Source organism: Microplitis mediator, chromosome 10 (genome assembly GCF_029852145.1).
Source record: "Microplitis mediator isolate UGA2020A chromosome 10, iyMicMedi2.1, whole genome shotgun sequence".
Classification (NCBI taxonomy): Eukaryota; Metazoa; Arthropoda; class Insecta; order Hymenoptera; family Braconidae; genus Microplitis; species Microplitis mediator.
Genome location: NC_079978.1, coordinates 3183049 through 3204826, shown reverse-complemented (window position 1 = coordinate 3204826; position 21778 = coordinate 3183049). Strand labels below are relative to the sequence as shown.

The window sequence follows — 21778 nt, the reverse complement described above, 5'->3', positions numbered from 1 at the left end:
GTAGTATGTGTGTGGTGGATCGTCCGTCAGTGCTCGCGGCGCGTAGCAGAACAGACATCTTGTAGTAGAATTTAGCGGCGTGGTCGACCGTGGGTGTCGAGCGAGTCGCGGTGCGTCGTGGTGGTTACGGGTTACGGTGGTGTCGTGCGTGTGAGCACCGTGTGCCCGTCGTACGTACCCGCTTATATATTATTGTATTCAATTGTTGTTGTAATTATTGTTTATAATAATAACAATAATTACGATAAGTTGTTGCTGGGCTTTTAAAAGCCCCCACCACATTACTAATTTAAAGGTAGAGACCTTACTTACTCTACAGATTGCACTCTGCGCTACCTAAAAGTATACTATCTATATACATATATATGTGTATTATATATAATATTTATATGTATAGATATATATGTATATATATATACAAGTCAGCGCAATCGTCTGAGCAGTTGTATTTTGTGAGCTAAACCGTGCGGTGTGATAATCAACCGTAGCCTACACATATACACACTCATATACATCCACACATAAAAACATAGACAACATATATATATATATATATATATATATACATATAAATACACTTAACATTACATTGCATTAAACAAACTAAATTAGTTTGTGAAAAAACAATAAAACGTAATAAGTTTTTTTTTCAACAGATAAATACAATAAACATATGTATGAACGTATTTGTACATATATAATTAAAAATTGACGGAAGTTTTAAAGAGAAGTAGAGAAACCCATATTAGTTACGCCCGCAGTAGTGGGTCAAGCTGCGGTCACTTGTCGACGCGATTGTCGTCGACGTAAAAAATAAAAAAGTTGACGTAGCAGCTAAATCAACAGCATAAAATTATCAATAATAGATAAAAACTTTTTGTGGCTTGCTCGCGTGTGTGTACGTTAAATATCGTCCAGAAGCCCTTGGCAGACGACACAGTACGTGGAAAAGAAAACGGAGCACTGAAAACCAGCAGCCATCACCGAAGCTAGGAGTAAATTTAACTTGGACGAAAGTTAAATTTCACACAAAGAATATTAATAGTAGTAACATAAAGTATAATATACGAAAAAGTAAAAAGGAAAATTGGAGTAGTCATAGCTGATGCATGATCACCACGGGCGATAATATCTGGCGCAGCTTGCAGCTGCCACCATCCACATAGTTGCTGTCGACTGCCGTATTGTATACGTTCCTCGCGCCATAACGTGACGGATAATCTAGACAGTAAAGATACTCCCGAATCCTCCCGTGTCCCCCTTCCCTGTTTCCCGAAGCCGACGATTCCCTCCCCGTCCTGTTGTTGTCAACACAGCGAGAAAAGTCTAGCACCAGAGGCTGCGAGCAGGTTAAGTTGGTAAATAAAGTACTGGCGAGACTCTGGGCAACGTCATCTGCTAGCCGTTAAACAATTGTTGAGGGAGTAACATACGTTTAGTTGGACTGCGGGTGAATCAGTGAGAGCAGTGACAGTAGTGAGATAAGGTGTGCGCGGCTGGTTGTCAGCCGCTTAAAACGAACACTATATCACCGGAAAATATCATCCAGTATGACCTCCAATAATTCACCGAAGCTCTCCACCACCGAACGTGTCATTAAAAGTAAGAATACTGATGATTATCCTCGTAAATTTATACTATTTACTCCAATAAACTTTTTCCACGCTGCCTTGCTTTCATTTTTTTGTTTTTCTTGCTCATATTTTTTTTCGTGAGTGTATTGATACTACGCTTGCTGTTAATTTATCCAGCGACCTCGGTCGGTACTGCAGAGCGGGCTTTGACTTGACGTACTACATAAAGCTTAAATATTAATGGCAGATTGTAGATGCCAAGGGAAGTAAAGTTGTGAAAAATAGGAGTATAAAATAAAATAGTGTGGATGTAGATGCTCGGCCTTACGAGTCCCGGCGATTCTATCGCTGATGAGAAAGAGAGAAAACGAGAGCCGTGTACATGAAAACAAGGCCGACCGGCGTCAAGCCGAGATTGATTTTCTCCGCGGGGTCGCGGCGCCATTGCTATCGACCACCAACCGGCCCTCGAGTCACGCTTTTCCGTTTTCCGAGACCGTCGTCTTGTGCACTAGCTTCGTTTCTCATTTATACATTACATTATGCTTTTATTATTATTTTATCACCCCATATTTTTAATTACATTAATAAGTCATTTTTATTCCTTTTGTTGTTATATTTTTTTACTGTAATTTTTATTTATAATAACCAGAGAAAATGCCTGTTAATTATTTGTAAAATTTGTTCGTATGATTTATGTCTGTAATTAATCATCGTAATTTTTAAAACCTATTACAAAATAACAAGCTTCAGTTGACACTTCCAATGACAAACAGCCTAACAGAAATAGCTTAAAAAAATATTGCTGTATATTTAAAAACAAATAACCCAAGAAAAATAAAATGAAATAATAGAGTAAAATTTTTCTAGCTTTAATTTTCTTACTTACAACTGTCGACCTGGGTTTTAAGTTTTAACTAAACTTCAGTATTCTATTCTAAGAAACGCCACGTGGGTGTAATATGATTTGTCCGTTACCACAAATACGGGATATAACTTAATCCCATACTAAACAATTTATTTAAGAATTCAATGCATAAATTTACCTCCACATTTCACATCAAAGTACACGTATAACACACACTCGAAATAAAAATAAATAGAATAGAATACAGTAATACGTATTTTTAAAATGCTTCAATAAAACAACTCAAAGCTCCCTTTTCCGGCCATGCCTATTTCAGTTTTTAAAATTTTTTTTTAAATTACGTTAAACATCGATCTCGATTACGTGGGCGCAGTAATGTCAACATTTTCAAACATTAATGTGAGTGTGTATGTATATTTAAGCTCATCAGCAAATACATCGATAGTATGTCAATTTTGTGTTTCGTCACTTGTTCAATAAACGTCACGATATGTTTTAAACTTACTAACATTAAATTGATATGATACCTGCGGCGACTGTGTCACCTCAGGTTAAATTATAGCTATCGTAGTATCCGATCACTTTCTAAAATTTTACGTTCAACCGAAAAACGATATAAGGGAAGGGAGAGCAAAAGGGGGTACCCCCAGAATTTTGTAAAAAAAAAATTTTATATTTTAAATGGTTTTTAAACATTTCAAAATGACTTTTGTAAATATAATTGAGCTTTATTTTGAATTTTTTTTGTTAAACTTTTTCAAAAATCAATGGTCAGTTGCAAAATATTAATGACTTGTTTTATGATAAAAACTATTAAAAATTTGTTTTTCTTCTTTTGTATCCAATAATAATGTAAAATATAATTTTTTTTTATGTAAATTACTTGCAAAAAAGTTTAACTTGATCGAATTCATTTAAAATCCAGAAAGTTTTTTTTTACCTTTTTTAGGGGGTACCCCATTTTGCCCGCAGAAATGAAAATTTTTTTTTTTACCGGTAACTGAAAATTTTTTCTATTTTGAATATCATTAAAAAAAAAATATTCAGTGTATTTGAGTCCTCGAAAACTTGGTATTTTCTTAAGTACCCCGTTTTGCCCCTTCCCTATGTATATATATTTAGAGGGGTGACAAAAATTTCTCAATTTGAAGCCAAAACTTTCGCAGAGATAAAAAATTACCTTTAAAAACGTCTTATTTTCTTCCTACAGTAAAATTTGCTATTGAAAATTTTCACTCCTATATATTTTTGTTATCAAAATTTGAAGATTTCATTTAAAATGATTTTCTTAATCGGAGAAATCTACGTTTAGTTCAAAATCTACTGATGTTCTTTTTGAAAATGGTGTAAGTAAATTTTGATTTTTTTCTGTGAAGAAAATTATTCCTCAAGTTGGATATGACACTAATAATGCACTGATTTTTTAAAATTTACTACTCAAGAAAATATTGTTTTTACAAAAGTTATTTTTGTCTCAGTGTTCAGTTTAAAAAATCGCTCGAGAATTTCGAACATCTTGAGAATATTTAAAAAAATCAAATTTTTTCTCTGTTACGGTACATGTTAACTACATAATAATTAACTATCAAAATTTGTCACCTCATTTGCAGGTCGCTCAAAAAATATATAAAATTCAAAAATTAATGTCTTGAGTGATCTCTGAAACTTGAAGTTTCCAACTAAAATTCAGTGGGAATTTTTTTTTTTTAATGCACAGACTTTTCGAAGAGTGAGAGTTACATAAAAAAATCAATTTATTTTGAGCCACCCTAATATTCAACAATATACTAACATATATATGCTTATAGTTATTAATGATCTCAGTAATTGACGGAAGTTTGAGAAAACTTTTATAATCCCTTCGACAGTATGTGTGTTAGTAATAAAAATAAAAGTTTACAGTTCAGTGTTGAGGAGAACGAAAAATAGGGTTCATCTTTTCAGTGAGCTTTTGATCCGGTGTCTGGTAATATATGACTGCGGTAGTCAATGCAGCTGGTCGCAGCTGGGCAAACTTTTATGATCTTGGTATATATTTTTATTGTTCAAGTTTTAAAAAAGGAGAAATAAGACAGAATAGTTTAAAAAAAAATCGCGGAAAAGAGCAGGGGTAAAAAACTCGATGCAACTTAAAATTCAATACATTATTTATTGTCTTTGTCTTGTGAAATTTAACGGTCGTGAGTTGACAAAATTTCTAACAAGGTGTTAATGATATAAATTATTCATGAAGCAAGGTCATTTAAGTTTCATATACATTTATGTGTGGGTTTATATGCTTGTATATTATGCATGTGGATAAAACTTTTTAGCTGATGATAAAGGTATATTCTGTAAGTTGACGTTAATAGGTAGAGGCTAAGAAGTTGCCAAATGGCTTCAGTTGCTGCAGACTCCCGGGTTAATTTTATGAGATTGAGAGAAATTCAGAAATATATACCCGTGCTTGCTTGTATTTAAATCTTTAATTTAAACTAGAATAGTAGGTTAGCTGCAAGTAATCGTACCTGTAAATCTACTTGCTTGTGAGACATTTTCAAAATATTCATAAAAAATTTGGACTATTTATTCTTTTTTACACCAAAGACCTGCAGTTATTGATGTTAATTTTAATTATATAAAAAAAAATGTACATTCATATTTTTTATTCCTCTGAAAATATGAGAATTATGGAAGATTTTGTTCTTTTGATTCGTTATATTTTAATGTAAATTAAATAATTATTGGAAAAGTGTCGAGCAAATTTTAACGTAAATTATTCAAAATTCGTTTATAATTTACAATTCGTCGAAAAAATCGCTTATATTTGAGTTATAATTATAAATTATTAAAATAATCAATAATGAATTCATCAAATATTTAGTCAAAATCAATTATTTATTCAAAAATATATAGGGGAGAGTGGGGCAGAGCGGCCCCCCTAAGCCAATTATTATTTTTTGTGGCTTTCAACCATAAGATCACTTTACTTTTGTCCTATTTCGAACAAATTTATGGACATTTTGCCAAAATTCTGAAAAAATTTTTTTTTTTTTTGTGGGGCAGAGCGGCCCCCCTTCAAAAAGTGATAAAAAAAATTTTTTTTTTCGTTTTTTTTTTTTTTAAATTGTTTTCATCATTAAGAATGTATTTCTTTCTCTTGACAACTATTTTTGGTTTTATATTACTCGAAAAAAATTTTTTAAAGCGTAAAAAATCGTTCACTCTCGATTACCTTAATTACTAATTGTTATTTAATAAAAAAAAAAATCAATTCTATAATTTTACTTTATTTCAAAAATTTATCAACTAAAAAAAAAAATTTTATTTTTATAAATTTTTAGTGACCAAATTTGCCTCTTACATAGAGAAACGGCCGAAAAATATGAAAAAATAATTTTTTCGGAAGTTTCGGCTGGTCTATTTTGCCCCAGGTGTTATGCGTAGGGCTAGAAATGTGGAATTATAATAATTTTTTTTTAATTTGACGATAAAAATATGAAAAAATCACTTTTTCAAAATTTTGGGCTTGTCCATTTTGCCCCAAATGTCATGCGTAGGGGTAAAAATGCGCAAACATATCGGATTTATAGTAATTAGTCGAAAAAAAAAAAAAAATTTTTTCGGTCAAAATTTCAGGGGGGCCGCTCTGCCCCATGGGGGCCGCTCTGCCCCACCCTCCCCTAAATATTTTTTTTCCACCGGAAATTTTTCCATTGCATCAACATACGAAGCAATAAATATCCCGTAAATTCATATTAATATTTTTTTTTATTACAAATACTAAAAAAAATTATCATTTATTCATCATATATTTCGTCACAAATATTGAATACCAAATATATATTTCACAAGTACGTGTATTGAATTATTTCTTATCATCAAGTCGATAAAAAGGGGGGAGGGCTGGTAACAAATGAGTGTAATTACAGCCAGATGATTATTTCTTCCAACACTTGTAACAAATAATAAGATAAATAAATAAATATAATAATAATAAGTGTAAGAGTAATTAATTTATCTGGTGAATAAACTAACCACTTGGTCACACACAATCATGCGTGGGATGACGTTAGTTGGGGGCCACGTGAGTAGCACATGTGGAAAGACAGATGTGCTGTGAACAAGTTGATGCATAAAACCACGCCAATGAAGAGTCATATCACTAAATAATCTTGTAGTATATTTAATTAAATATAAATACACACCGCACACCTTATTTTTATATCAACATTCAAATTATCCTCAATTAGTTTGTAACAAATTAGTGTTAAGTATTTTATTTTTTATTAAAAAAAATCCACGTCGCCTTTCCTACACTAAAGTAAACAAATGTTACATTTTTTTTCCCACGAACACAATAAATGGGAATTCAAAAATTTTTAGCCTTCAATTATTTTTCAATAAAAACTTTCGAGGTAAAAATAAAAATTTTTTATTTATTTATTTTTGCCGCCCAAAATAGAATCAGCTCTACTCCCATATAATTACCGAAAAGTTTCAGAACTCGTTTTTGGAAGCTGGACGACAAACTACAATTTTTTTTTTTTAAACTTCTAAAGAGTTGACAGCGAACCCTCCATTTATTCCTTTAATTTAATCACTTATGAAAAAATTAGCGGGTGTATTTCGAGAAAAATGGATCAAGTTGAAAAAGTATAATAATTAAATGATACTAAAGATTTTATTTATTGAGCATAAAAATAAAATATTTATAAAAGGAAGAAGCAAAACATATTTAACAGGAACAAGACCGGTTATCGAACGAGTATGTTAAACTGCCGGACTTCCTAGTGTAGTGTAGTATAGGGTTGAATTCGAGTGGAAGCAGTCTAAGTAGAGTAGTCAAGTCACTTGGTCGTCGAGATCTCCTGGACACCCGGATAGGAGAGTAGAATTGAGTAGAGTAGAGAATATTGCAGGCATTCTCACCACAATCGACGCGTCTATCCTATCGTTTACTTACTCCACATATATATGTATATATATATGTAATTTTAGGTTGGTAGTAGTGGGCCGTGGCTCACGGCCGGCTGGAGTATAATAATAGACACAAACAAACTCATTTGGCCGGATGGCCAACTACATTTGGCTTGGCTATATACCCAGTTACTCTGTTTAAATACACCGATCGTCGGCCTATGTTTCTCAATTTATGTCGTTAATTTTTTATTTTTCAATTTTGTAATTTATTTTTTTTTTTTTACTGAAACAATTAGCAGAGTAAATCCGGAGTAAATGCGGAGCGGATGACTGTTTATTGATTTAATCCCCTCCGAGTGGAATTTACTCCGAGCGGAAGTTCATTTTAATATTTAAACTCCGGTTCGGAGTAAAATTCAGTCCTAAAAAGAGTTTATTTTGATATTAAGACTCCGAATCAGAGTGAATGCGGATTTAAGTAAAATCCAGATCACTCCTGAAAAAAAAACTCCCTATTTACCCCTATGCGGAGTGATTTTTTATCAAAACTCCAGAACTTCGAGTGACAGAATGAATTCGGATTTAAATAAAATCCGTAATCACTCCGAATTTACTCACAATTTTTTACAGTGTACCGTCGAAATTTTTATTTTGACTCGTGTACCTGAAGATCCGAACGTTTTTCGCGAAACGAAAATAAAAAATAAAAAATCTACCGGATCTAGATTTCCGAAATGTTTCGCATGGGTGCTAAAAAGTCAGCCGAAAATTGCCACCCCAAATTACCCCTTTAAGCAGTCAAATTACATAAATTTTTTTAATTTTCGTTACGCGAAAAACGTTCCGATCTTCAGATACATTTTGACTCATTCACTCACGTGAAATTATTCCTCCTATTTTGATTACACATTTTTTTTTTAACAAAAAAAAAAGTGTTAAGTGTTGAATCAAAGTATTGATAAGATTAGTTTGCTGATTGATGAATTTATAAAAAATTAATAATAATAGTATTGTTAGTTGACCCCATGGGAATTATTTCTAATTTTGTCTCGCTTAATTGAAAGTGACATGGAATCCTCAGGAGTACAAGTACCGACAATGATAATAACAAGACACTTTAATATATATATCAGCGGCTGTTAAATCTTAAATTACGGTCGACGGCCGGACAGAACACCAAAACAGTAGTTCAGTAGTATAACGTTTAATGTTGGGTTTGAAACTTCGAGGGCTCGGGGTAGGGCACGAGCTTTTAGACCCAAGTTTGCCTGGTGGTTGTCACAAACGGTTCTGTTCTTACTACATAAACCACACACACAACTGCCTAGTTCTGCTTGATGTTGAGTAATGTCATTGTGTTGCTACTTACGTCACAAAGCTTTCAACAAAAATTCACTATATATATTATTGAGTATAAATATATATATTTTTTAATTTTGCCCCCTGTCTTCTCTGTACTTTTTACCTCCCCATTGAAAATTAAAATACGTTTTTTTTAATGAATTTAAAAAATAATTTATAAGTTACATGGAGATTTTATATTTTATTTTAAAATAACACGAGTCGCAATCTCGTCCTTGGGACTATCTAAGTCCTTGGGTATGCATCAACAGGTGAATCAGTTTACGTGGAAATCCAAGGACGCGGTGAATTATAGGGCGAGCTTTGCTATGACCAATGTCTGGTTATTAATGGAAAGCATAATCACGCTTCTATTAGTAGCTTAATATCAGAGAAGAAAAAAACCATAAATAAAAAAAAAAAAGAAATAGCAATAATTATAAATAAGGTCGCGGTAGATTTTAATTATGACGGATAGACGTCATTTTATAAATTCTCATAATAATACATGCATGAAGATGTTTAATGAAGAAAAAAATTAATTATTAAGTACCGAGTAATTAAATAAAATGATTTAAATTATGAACCACAGGCTCGTATTTTTACTGAGAGATGGAGCCTGCAGTCGGATCAATATACTACCAGCCTTCTAACGTTAGGATTTCTTTATTCACTGCATGTACTATTTTTTTTTTGCATGCCGCTTAATTTTTATGAATATTATTGTGACTCAATTTTGTAATCCATGTCTTTGTCTTACGAATTCTTAAGTCTCATTGATAAATTTATGGGGGAGAAAATCAGGTCGAAAAATTTTATCAAAGAAGTTTTGAAAGATAATTTAAAAATTTTTTTTTTGTAAAGAAAAAGTAAAGTTTGTCAGTCATCGCATCATTTATATAATTTTTTATTTCAATCCTCTTTTCAAGTCACTGTTTTTAAATTAAACTTGGATATTACGTATAAAACTTATCCAAGAAATGACTTGAATTTTTCCAACAAAAAAAATGACAGCAAAGTTCTGGTTTAAAAGTTAAGTAATTGGATTACACAAAATAAAAATTTATTTTAATTAAATTGTTTAAGTTATTAGATGTGTGTATTAAATGGTGGTGCGTTAAAGCCCATTGAATACAACAACAACAATAACAATAATAGCCAGTCGAGTCTCAAAAGTCGACTAAGTCTTGTAGGCGATTCAGAGAAAATCCTGCAACGCGGGTCTACATCCCAACCCAATCGATGTATTCGCGCGTGCGTCCACAAAATCCATTCTCGCCTTCAACTCAAAACTCTTCTTTTTTCCATCAGCTTTTCTCTATTTTTCTTCTTCATCATATCATTTTTTTTTATTTTTCCGCTGATTTTCACTCCTCCAGCAGATGCATTGCCAAGAGATTTCCCGACGTTCTCTATAATCCAAATAATATATTTTTTTTTCGCTTTGCCTCTTTTTTTAAAATCAGCCTTAAAATTTTTGAGCCTGATTAACTGCAGGATTATAAATTTTATATATTTTCAATTTCAAATACCCGCAGTTTTTTTTTTTATTAAAAAAATATCAGAGTTTTTTAAAATTCAATTACATTTGAATTTTTTATTTATTTATTAAGCGTAAGAGGTTTATTTTCTAGTGAGTAAAAAATGTCTCACGATTTCTATCAATCAAGACATTTTGCTCGTACATCCCCATAATCTTATTTCCCAATAAAGTTTCCTCAACGGAATTACTCAGATGTCTTCTCAACACCATTCGCAATCACTAGAATAACATAATTAAATATAAGCGCCCTAACAATACAAATAATTAATATCAACTAATTTAGATTTTTTATTTATTTGTTTCAGGTAAGCTCTATGGAATATTTTTCTTATACTTTCGTCTATTGGTAAGAATATATAACTAATAAAATTTTTAAATTCACCGTTGAAAAATTTATCGTCCATAAAAGCGCCATTGGAAAAAAGTAAACCATTAAAGCTACAATTTCGTAGAAGCGTATCGCATATAACCCGAAACTGTAAAAATTATATTATTGCTGAGACGTTACGGTTTCATAGAAGACTTTTTCCAGTTCTTAATAGCAAACAAGTTTTCAACCTTCACATTTTGTGGTAGGAACTGTAAAATTTGGTATCTATAATCGTAATTATACTTTATTATAAGAAGTAGTCTCAATTATTACAGTGCAAACTGTAATAAAGTTTTTCATACGAGAGCTCTGTTTTTGGACTAAAATTTAAATTTTTCCACTCCTATTTTTCCGTTTAGCTTCACAGTTTCACGTAAAATTTCTTCTGTAAATGCTAAACTCCGAACTATAAAATTTATTATAAGTATTCGTCATAAGTAGACACCGTATATACCGTTGGTTATCAAATTTATATACATATATAATGAGGCGCATTAATTATCACCACGATCGCACCTGCTGTCAAAAATTTCCGGAGTTAATGCGGATCAAATCCGGAGTAAATTTGGTGGGAATTCAAAGTAGATGACTGTTTTTTTATTAAAAACCCTCGGAGCATATCACTTCGAAATTACCCACTGAAAAAAAAACTCCTTATTTGCTCCGTAAATGGAGTGATTTTTTTTGTAAAACTCCTGAACTCTGAAAGACGAAGTGAAGTTGGATTGAATTAAAATTCACATTCGCTTCGATTTCACTCCCAATTTTTAACAGACCGCAATAAAACTTGCAACAAATTTTAAAACGATGACTTTGATTAAGTTCGAAGATAAACGAAAATAGTGAAGTAGTTAAGAAACCGCGGGCATTATAGATTTTGAAAATAACGAAAGATTTCTCTTCCATATTTTTGAAGCTACACAGAAAAAAAGGATTTCTTACCGCAAAAAACTTTTACTCGCGTCAAGAAAATTTTTACCCGTCCTAAGAAAATTTTAATTTTCATTTCATATTGCAAAATTTTGCTTGTCTAAAAAAATTCTTCTTTTCTGTTTAATAAATGAATTTTCAATTTCATTTTCCCAAATTTTTATCAATTTCATGGAAGAAAATTTTTGAAACTAAGTTTCTTAACTTCAATGAAGAGAAAAAATTATTTAAATATAATGAATTAATATATAATATAATAGAAAAAGTTACGGATATATAGTATAGTATATTTACAAGTGAAACTATAAATTTTTTAGTTGCTTTTATTCTATTCATAAAATAAATCACATAAGTGGCCGGTTATGAATAGAAAATTTGTTAGATACCAAATAAATTTATTATTCAATAGATTTTATATATAAATATATAAGTGTAAATAAAATGTTCAGTCATTTATAGTGGATGTGGAGGAGAAAACTACGGAGATAAAAAATTGAATGGATTAATGTATTGAAGAGAAATGTCATAGCATGCAAATAGCTTTGTTTAAAAATAAAAAACGTAAAAAAATGAGGAAAAAAATGACAATAGGAGTAGTGAGGTACTGAAAACATTCTGCAGTTCGTTGCTCATCGTCACGTCCCTGTTACTATACTATTTACCTCTGTCCTTTGAAGCTTCACTTCGTTTTATTTATCTCTGTTGTATTTTATTTTATAATGCAGTCGAGGTAAAAAAAGACCGACTGATGTACGGGATGAAGTACAAAGAAGTTGAGAATAATTTAATTGAAGTTGATCTCGAATTTCTCGTTACCGTTCTGATGCGCGCAACAAATCCGACTATGGCTAAGAAATACTGTACTATTTTTATCCATCGTGATCTTATAGTCTTGCTGGGGTACTTGAATACTTACCAGTCCTATATATACTTGTTTTGTACGTGTAAAAAACTCGCGTGGCACTCGCACGCCTCTCGTGTGACTAGAACATTCAAGTTTCTATACACTCGTTCGTGATTTTATTTATTTATTGTTTTTTTTATCACTTTTATTATATTGTTTTTATCTCATTACATTTTGTATCTATTATTTATAAATTTTTTTTTTGTTCTCTCAAGTATCGGGAATGCTCCATTTATGTTACGCTAGAGTTATGATGCATGTTGCAGTTTGTAAAGAAATTCCAACATTATTATTTTTTTTTTTTAACACAACGTTTTCATTAAGTGAATTAAATTTTTTTTCCCCTCGAGTATTGAATTTTTTCAATTAAAAATATTTTTTTTTTTACAATCACCTTAAATAAATTTTATAAAAAATGAATTTAAATTTGATTGCTTGCAGTATTAAATTTTAATTTATGTTTATTTTCTTCTTTTTATAATTCGAAATTTGAAGAGATAAAAAAATTAATTTATTAATAATTTGAAATTTTAAAAATAAACGTACTGATGAAAAAATGTGAGCATTAAAAATTAAAACTGAAGGTAAATATATTTGATATTGAATTATTTAAAATAACACGACGGCCATGAGTTATAAAAGCTCCAAATTGAATGCTCGTAGAATAAATATTTGTTGGACACTAATGCAAAAGTAAATTACATTGAGATAATAGTAAAAAAAATAAAAGAAAAATAAAAAAATAAAATCATACGAGTAAAATAGTAAGACGTTAAATGAATTACTGTGATGACCTCGAACGTGACTCTGTTTCCTTATCAACTTATCACTAACTCTCGTCATTCTTTCAATAGTATAATTCGTGCTTAACGTTTTTAATGTAAATAAATATTAATATGTATTATATTATGTACATATTTAATATAAATATGACTATGTATATTTATACATTTATAATAATAAATAGATAAGAACTCTGGCACAAAGATCCGCGTGAAAGTGCCAGCGTACAAGTTCGTCGAACTTAATTGTCTTGATTCGATAACGACGACAATAACAACAACCAACAACTGGAAGCCTTTACTCCATATTGGTATATATACACATATACATATATATATATTTTACAAACTTGGTTGATGCGTGAGTCTCATTCATATCGCGAAATTTCATCGTTATTCTCAACACAAATAAGATAACTAGTCGACACATATTTAAGTTTCATTACTCATCATTAATTTTAACAAATGATATGTATATATATATACATATATATATATATTTTTTTTTTTAATAAATCTTATTTATTTATTTATTTAAATTATCGATCAGGAAGCTGCTGCTCCATATGATCATAAATCTCTAATTATCAAGTTACATATAATTTATAACAATTAAAATAATAATAACGGTTATTTTGAAACAATAATTAACTTATAATATAATCATAATTATGATTAGTTTTAATCTCACAGACATCAACTTTAATTATTTAAGATCACTCAATACATCTAGCCCATTCTTCTCTCTTTCTAACAAATATAAATAACATTTTTCTCTGAATTCAACTAAAGTTTCTGATAAGGTTATACTCGGTGGCAACGCATACCAAAGTCTACAACCTGTTACAATAAAGAATTAAAATATGCATTTGTACGTGCAAATGGAACTTGCAACGTATCAGTTCTGTTTGGGTTTCGTCGCGACGCAATATTAGGCCTTAATTTTAAATCTGAACAAAACAAACTACTCTTTTAAATTTGAAACAGTGGAAATAGTGACTATTCACTGTTTACTAGTGAAAAGTATGTCACTAATTCAAACAGTGGTATACTTTTCACTAGCAATAAGTGACTATTCACTGCCAAATAGTGATTGTCACGTGATTTTCACTAATTCGTTTTTAGAGAGTAGGTCTCTTAAGACTTCTCGTACTTTATGTATTTGTCCATTGAGTAAATTTTTTTTTGAGGGTCAAATAAAATAAAGATATCAAGAAAAAAATTAAATTTGTTATTCTAGATCTTTTATTTTTGACGTTAAGAAAAATTACGAAAAATTTTTAATTTTCATAAAAATAATAACTATTATTCTTTTTGTTTTAACGAAATTTAAAAAATATCGTTACCTACGCGGAACAAAAATAGTAGTGGCTACTCTCTAGGATAGTACTGAGTACTTTCTGTAAAAAAAAAATTTTAGACAGTACTGTATGCTATCTATACTGTATCCACTACTATCTAGACTATATTCACTACTGTCCGGGATAGTACTCAGTACTATCCAGAAATTAGTGGATATAGTCTAGATAGCATACAGTACTGTCTGAAATTTTTTTTTTTTTACAGAAAGTACTCAGTACTATCCCAGAGAGTAGCCACTACTATTTTTTTTCCGTGTACATATAAATTCAGATAAAAAATATGATTAGTAATAAATTTCAAACTTGAAACCTTAAAAAAATTAAATTATTAAAAATATTTTTTCAAAAATTCGCCCAGCCCTCCCCTATATTTTTTTATCTCAAAATTATTAAACTGATTATTTAATTTATTTAATTAATTCACTAATTCCTGTATTTTTTGTCATATAAATTAAAATGGTTGCAACATAATTTCGATTATGCAACCAATAAATATTAAAGCGGATTACGGCAATAAAATTTTAAAATCAGATAAAAACTATTTATCAATTACTGACTAATCATATTATCGTAAAGTTATCACTATAACAATAGTGTAGCTATTAAATAAAAACGAATAGCATTAACAGAATAAATATTAGACGTTTAAAATTAATTAACAAAATAGTTAATTTAATCAATAAATTTTTTTTTCTTTTTTTTTCATAAAAAAATCAGCAGAACAAACGAATATTTTATTTTATTCCCCCGAGATAAATATAATAAAATAAATTTAATTTAAATACTTTTTTTTGTTTATTTTAACGTAAAAAAATATATAAAAATAATTAAAAAATAACGATATAGAGTCGGTGTATATAAAAAGATCTATATCGAATACAACAAGAACAGAGTAACCAAACTATGGTATAGAGTACAGTTTATATTGCATATTTTTTTCTGTATATACCATAGTGTGGGTGTAGATACATATATATATATATATATATATATATATATATAGATATATATATGTATATAAAAGTAAAACCCATTGGGAAATTGATCCTTTAATTTAGCAGTCAAAAACGTAACTAGATATGTGTGATATGGCGATAGAGAGAGAAAGAGAGAGAGAGGGAGAGATAAAATGAGAAAGAGAGAGATAGAGAGGGAGAAAAGTAGTTGAGGCAGGAATGATATCCACGTGCACGTGTACTATACCAAGTAAAGTGTCTCAACGGATAATAGAGTGTCAACGAGAATGAAACGAGGCGTGTCATCGGTCAGATGAACACAAGTGCAAGTGCGTTGTCACTACTTGTCACTACTATCCCGTTTATCGGTTATTTTTTACATCGAATACCAGTTTTATTGCCCAGTACTGTCCTGTATCAATAGCATCGGCTTTAATAATACCGGAGCCAGTAGCTGCAGCAGTCGCAGAACCAGTTGTACAGATCGCGTCATACCGTTTAAAGTCTGCAGGAGTAAAAAATATATATATATGTAATAGAGTAGTTACAGTGCGTCGGAGCACGTTTTAGCCACGTATCCGTTTTCCTGTAGCGTGGATAGGCGATACAGCACCGGCAGACAGCTATCGCGTCGCAACCCCGCGGATCAATATTCTGTCCGGTCCATCCTCTGACCCATATCTCTCGTGCCTCTTAAGGTTCTCTGCTTCTCCCTTTACTTCTCCTACATCTGTACACCAGATCTCTACTTATACTACTACTACTACTACTTCTACTACTGCTACAACTCATACTGATGCTACACTACTTCTTCACCCGGCGATCATCCTATATGCTTACCCTTGTATTCAACAACCCCTATTTCTTTGTTCTTATTATCATACTGAGTTTAGACTGAATTTTTTATAGTTATCTTTTCTATCTTCACTTTAACCTGAAGAATTCTTGAGACGATCTTGACTCTATGACTTTTACTATGGATTAATGGTATTTTTATTTATTTATTGATTTTTTTTATAAATTATTTATTATTTCCTTTTTTTTTATCGCCAAGAACTATTCAAAATTTATATATATATACATATATTTATATATTATCAAAAGAAAAAAATTATTATTTCAAATTAGAGATGGACTCGAATTACAAGACTTCATTAAAAATTTTTTTTTATAATTATAAAAAAAAAATTTCTTGACTTTTGATCCCACCCCATTTTTTCAAAAATTAAAAAAAAAAATTAGGATAAGAAAAAGCGAATTTTTTTCTAGTCTTCCATTTTACCTTCTAAACAAAATAAATATACAAATTTATATATTTGTCTCGTGAGTGAACTAATTAAATGTCATCACAAGTGAGTTAAACCTAAAACTTGATAGTGATATTTTCTACCAGCTGTAGAATGAGATGACGGTCCGTGAAAATGGAACTATTAATGTACATAAATGTTTAATGACTTCATACATATATATATTTATTTAGAATATATGTTGAAATAGTATCATTCAGATGAATCTAAATACACGCATTTTCAAATAACGTCGCAATTAATGCCTATGAATTATATCAAAGCAGCAAACGAGAATTGAATATGCGTATATTGGTAAATTTTCCAGCCAACCAAGCATTCACTTTGTATGTGTACGAGTATGTACGTATATATATAGTGTTGTCATACCGTCTGAATTTATATGATACGAGAGGACTTTGTGTGTGACCTCTCGACCCACATACTCCTCTGGCTTCTTCCCTCCTTCGATTTAATTCTCCTTCTTCAACAGACACGTTTAATTTATTAGGATACACGCCAGTTCATGCCCATCGGGGAATAATTTTTATTTAATATTTTATCTATTTAATTATCTTTTAAAAATAATTTTTATAATTAATTAATTAATTTTTTATCATCAATGCGAGATAAGAATAAAATAAGTATATTTTTGACTCATCGATTACTAGATAATGCCGGTAGCCAATGTTGAAAATTAACATTAATTGTGATAATAGATTTTAAATGAGAAGGAAATTGTGCGATCGCTGAACTCGGAAACATCGTATTCAATTATTAATAGTCGTGGCCAGAGTGAAACATCCATAGGTCACATTAACTGGGTCATACTTACTTCCTCGTCCTTCGCATGACACTTCTTTGTTTTATTTTCATTATTATTATTATTATTATCATTATTTATATTTTTTTTTTTTTGTTCATTTCGATTATCTCTTATCTTCCAACTTTATCTCGTCTCATCAAGACGTTTTGTACTTCAATCAAGCAGCAAAACAATTTAAAAAAAAGTTTTTTTCAACACTAGGGCGTTTTTTTAAATTTATTAAATGCCACGAAAAATATATTACGTTACTTTATTTTAAAAAGTTTAATTTTCCAAAGCTGCCACCTATCGGATTGCATGTCCAAACGTTTGACAATTCGTTCAGCTCGACTTACCGCAAGGGAAAAGTGATATCCGAACTAAACCGAGTACTGACAAACTAAAGTGGACTGGCCGACAGCCAATATCTGTTACTTCTATGATATCATATTGTAACGATAAATTTTACAGTATTTAAATACGCATTCTATTTACGTTATCAGTATTACACTTTAATCTCTGCCTCGCCAAAAAATTTACTACCTCAAAAGAAAATTTTGAATCGGATAATCTCCAATTGCAGATACGATTTCATTCAAATTTTCTCGCGCTCGATCAATTTAAATGATAAACTGTCGATTATCGATTGTTAATATCGTATCGATTTAATTTTTATTATGATAAATACTACGACATCTTATTACTTGATTTATAATCATTAAATTACACCTAAAGATCATGATCCAAATTTATCACTTCTACTTACTAGTGTCCCAATGGCCAATGGGACATGTCATATTTTATAAAAATAAATAAGTTTTTATTTTATATAAAATGTAAGTATATAATAATTTTTAAATGAATTAAAAAATCTAATAACTTATCCCGAGTGCTTTTTATAATTTTCGAGATTAAACTTTCAAACTTTTATTTCAAAAGTTATTTTATTCATTTAAAAAATATATAAAGTTGTGTCACTTTAAATTTATTTCAAGTAAATTAAATTAAAATAAATATGTATGTATATATTCATGCTCACTTTACGAAATCATTTACTATTCATTAAAAAAAAAAAATTATTTTGTTACAGCCTTCAATTATAATTTCAAAATTTTTCATATAAAATTACAGATACAAATTTTTCGATGATTGAATTTTGGAGTTGCATAAAAAAGTTATAGACCAACTTTGCATAGAATTTAGTGGCCTACAAAAAAGGTCTTGTTGAAAAAATCAATAAATTGAAATTTTGAAAATTTTATAAATTTTAAAATAAAATGAAAATGGAAAAAAAAAATTTTCTGTTAATTTTTTTTTTTAATTTTATGACAAATATATGATTGATAAGTAAGTGATAAAAAAAAATATTTTGAATTTTTAAAAATAATTTTAAAGTAAATGATAAATTTTAAGTGACCCAATAAAATTATAATTGAGCTCCATAATTAAAATTTTTTTTTTAATTTATCCTAAATGATTGTGAATGATATTTACATACATACATAATTTATTTAGTTGAAAATACAAAAAAAAAAAATATATATATACATATAATATATGTATAATTGAATTAAGTAAAGAATGTCTTTAAAATTGGACTCATTTCAAAGACACACGTGTTTACACTAACGACAAATGGCAAGCAAGCCTTGACCTTGTTGTATTGTTGTATTAACTTATAAGTTTAACACAGTCTTCTTACAATAAAATTCACTATTTAACTAAATGCTAATAATGTTTTGAATAAACTCTATTTTTACGTTGGCTCAATAAAAACGTTAAATAAACTTAGCAACTGCAATAACTTGAAGAAAAAAAAAATAAATAAATAAAAAGCCTCGAAACTTAGACTACTACGTAATAGTGATTTAACAAATTTTATATGTTTTTACAGAGTCATGTATTATTTAAAACTTTAACGACAGTCTCATAGTTAAATATCTTGGTAAGATTTAATGGATGATTTACGAGCTTTGGGAACTCGTTATGATCTAATTAACAAACTAATGTCTTTCATACTTTTATTGTTTTATTATTACATAAATTTTCATTCAAATGGTGAGTTGATGCGCTGAAAATGCGGTTTTTTTATACCATTTAGTAAAAGTTAAAAATAAAATTAAATAATCATGATAATTATGATAAATTATTATTATTTAATTCAGTTAATAATAAATAAATTAAAGTCACAAGCCCGCATGTGTACTTTTGTGTCTATTTATATTTTATTTTTGGCACGAAAATCATCATCAAACTTTAGTCAGTAGACATGATAATTTTCCTTATTATTTTTTTTTTAATCAAATAATTTTATGAGATTTTAATAATTAATTATTTAAAAAAAAAATTACACTGGCAAAAAATTGGGAGTGAATTCGGATTTCATTTAAATCCGCATTCACTCTGAATTTAATCCGCGTTCCCTCCGCAAATTTTTATTTAATTTTATTTTTAAACTTTATATTTTTGAAAAATTACGTATATATTAAAGTTAATGACATTGGGTTTAGATTCACAAAAGGAAATCAACGGGTCGAAGGTAACTAACTCGACGACCGGAATATCTAGACAAGATGCTGGGAGGTCATCGACGTCTCGATACCGGGCAACGATTATTCACCGGAGATACTGAATTTGAATAAATTTAAAGAATAATAACCACCGGAATAGAAGAACTCGAACCGTAGAGCCAATAAAAACTAATTTAAAAATAGTTATCGCCGCGCAATTAAAAAAAAACTTCTACACTTAAAAATCGCGTGTAAGTGTCAATTACAAAAAATGTTTTTATTGAAGTGACAACATTTTAATTCCTGACGCTTACAGAGCAACAAACTTTTAAATTTACGACTGTAGTTTTTAAAAAATTTTATTGATCACCAACACGGCAATTAAAATTAATTGAAGAATATTTGCGCCAATTATTTACGGTTATGAAACATACACTAGATATATTTATTTCATTATTATCATTATCACTGTTGACATTATGTGATTATTATAATTATTGTTTTTTTTTATGACTCTTGCTGACTCTAATGAACGACAGAGAGATAGTTAATGCTATTACACGGAATTTACCCGTTAATTGTTTAGTATTACGATAATACGTAGGGATAAAATTCCCACAACAAAGAGAACCGGATAGTCTCTCATTTGATTCAAACGGCTAACACAATTTACGATCGTTATCTTTGTAGTAGAGGAATTGCGTTACTAGCTGATGCTTGCAATTGGAAACATTTACCCTCTTGTATCCGCAATTATTTATCCCCAAAATTATTGTATGCTCTTTCTTTCCTCCTACATTTTATCGTGACCGTAATTATTTTTCCACCGAATATCTATTGATTCATTGAGGATAGCATTCATTTTCTAAAAATAATAATAATAATTTATTTTATGTTGAGTTTATTGAAACGATCAGACTTTTATATTTTTTAAATGAAGGAACAACGGCTTTACAGATCTGCTTTATTGACATCAATTTATTATTTTGCGGGTAACGTTTCGTTAATGGTAATTAACATCTTCAGACCCATATCTATATGATGTTAATTACCATTGACGAAACGTTACCCGCAAAATAATAAATTGATGTCAATAAAGCAGATCAGTAAAGCCGTTGTTCCTTCATTTTAATAATAATAATAATAATCCTTTGTTATATTTCAGTCTTCCACCTGTGATATTTTCAAAGAATTATAATTTCATATAAAAAGTGTTTTTAATTTTTAACTAAAATTAATAATTAAAAATATTTAAATTATCTGTCTGATTAATGAATCAATAGAAAGTTTTTTTTGTAAAATTATTTATTGATAAATTTATTAATTATTTTTAAATATCATCAGATGTCCTAGAAAATTATGTAGTATATTATTAAATAATTTTAATTAATTTTTTAGTCATTAAATATTTTTAAATGTCTCGAGGTGCTTTAGATAATTTTTTAAAAAATTTTAATTTTTTATAATAATTTTAATTTTTTATAATAATTTTTATTTTTAATGAATTAAATTATGCTGTCAATTAACAGCATAATTAATTGTACTGCAAGATAAAGTTATCAATTTTTCTTGTAAATTTCCTAAAATAGACTAGTTTGTTTTAAAAATTTAATTATGACTGTCGGTTTAAATTTATATGGAATAGG

At 29.5% G+C, this 21778-nt stretch overlaps 1 long non-coding RNA gene across 1 annotated transcript; it reads left to right on the top strand.

Moving 5' to 3' along the window:
- The first annotated feature begins 18327 nt into the window (after positions 1–18327).
- LOC130676619 (uncharacterized) lies at positions 18328–21162 on the top strand. The gene is made up of 3 exons (XR_008991453.1): positions 18328–18458; positions 19517–19680; positions 20133–21162. It is a non-coding gene; the product is annotated as an uncharacterized LOC130676619 (long non-coding RNA).
- The last annotated feature ends 616 nt before the right edge of the window (positions 21163–21778 follow it).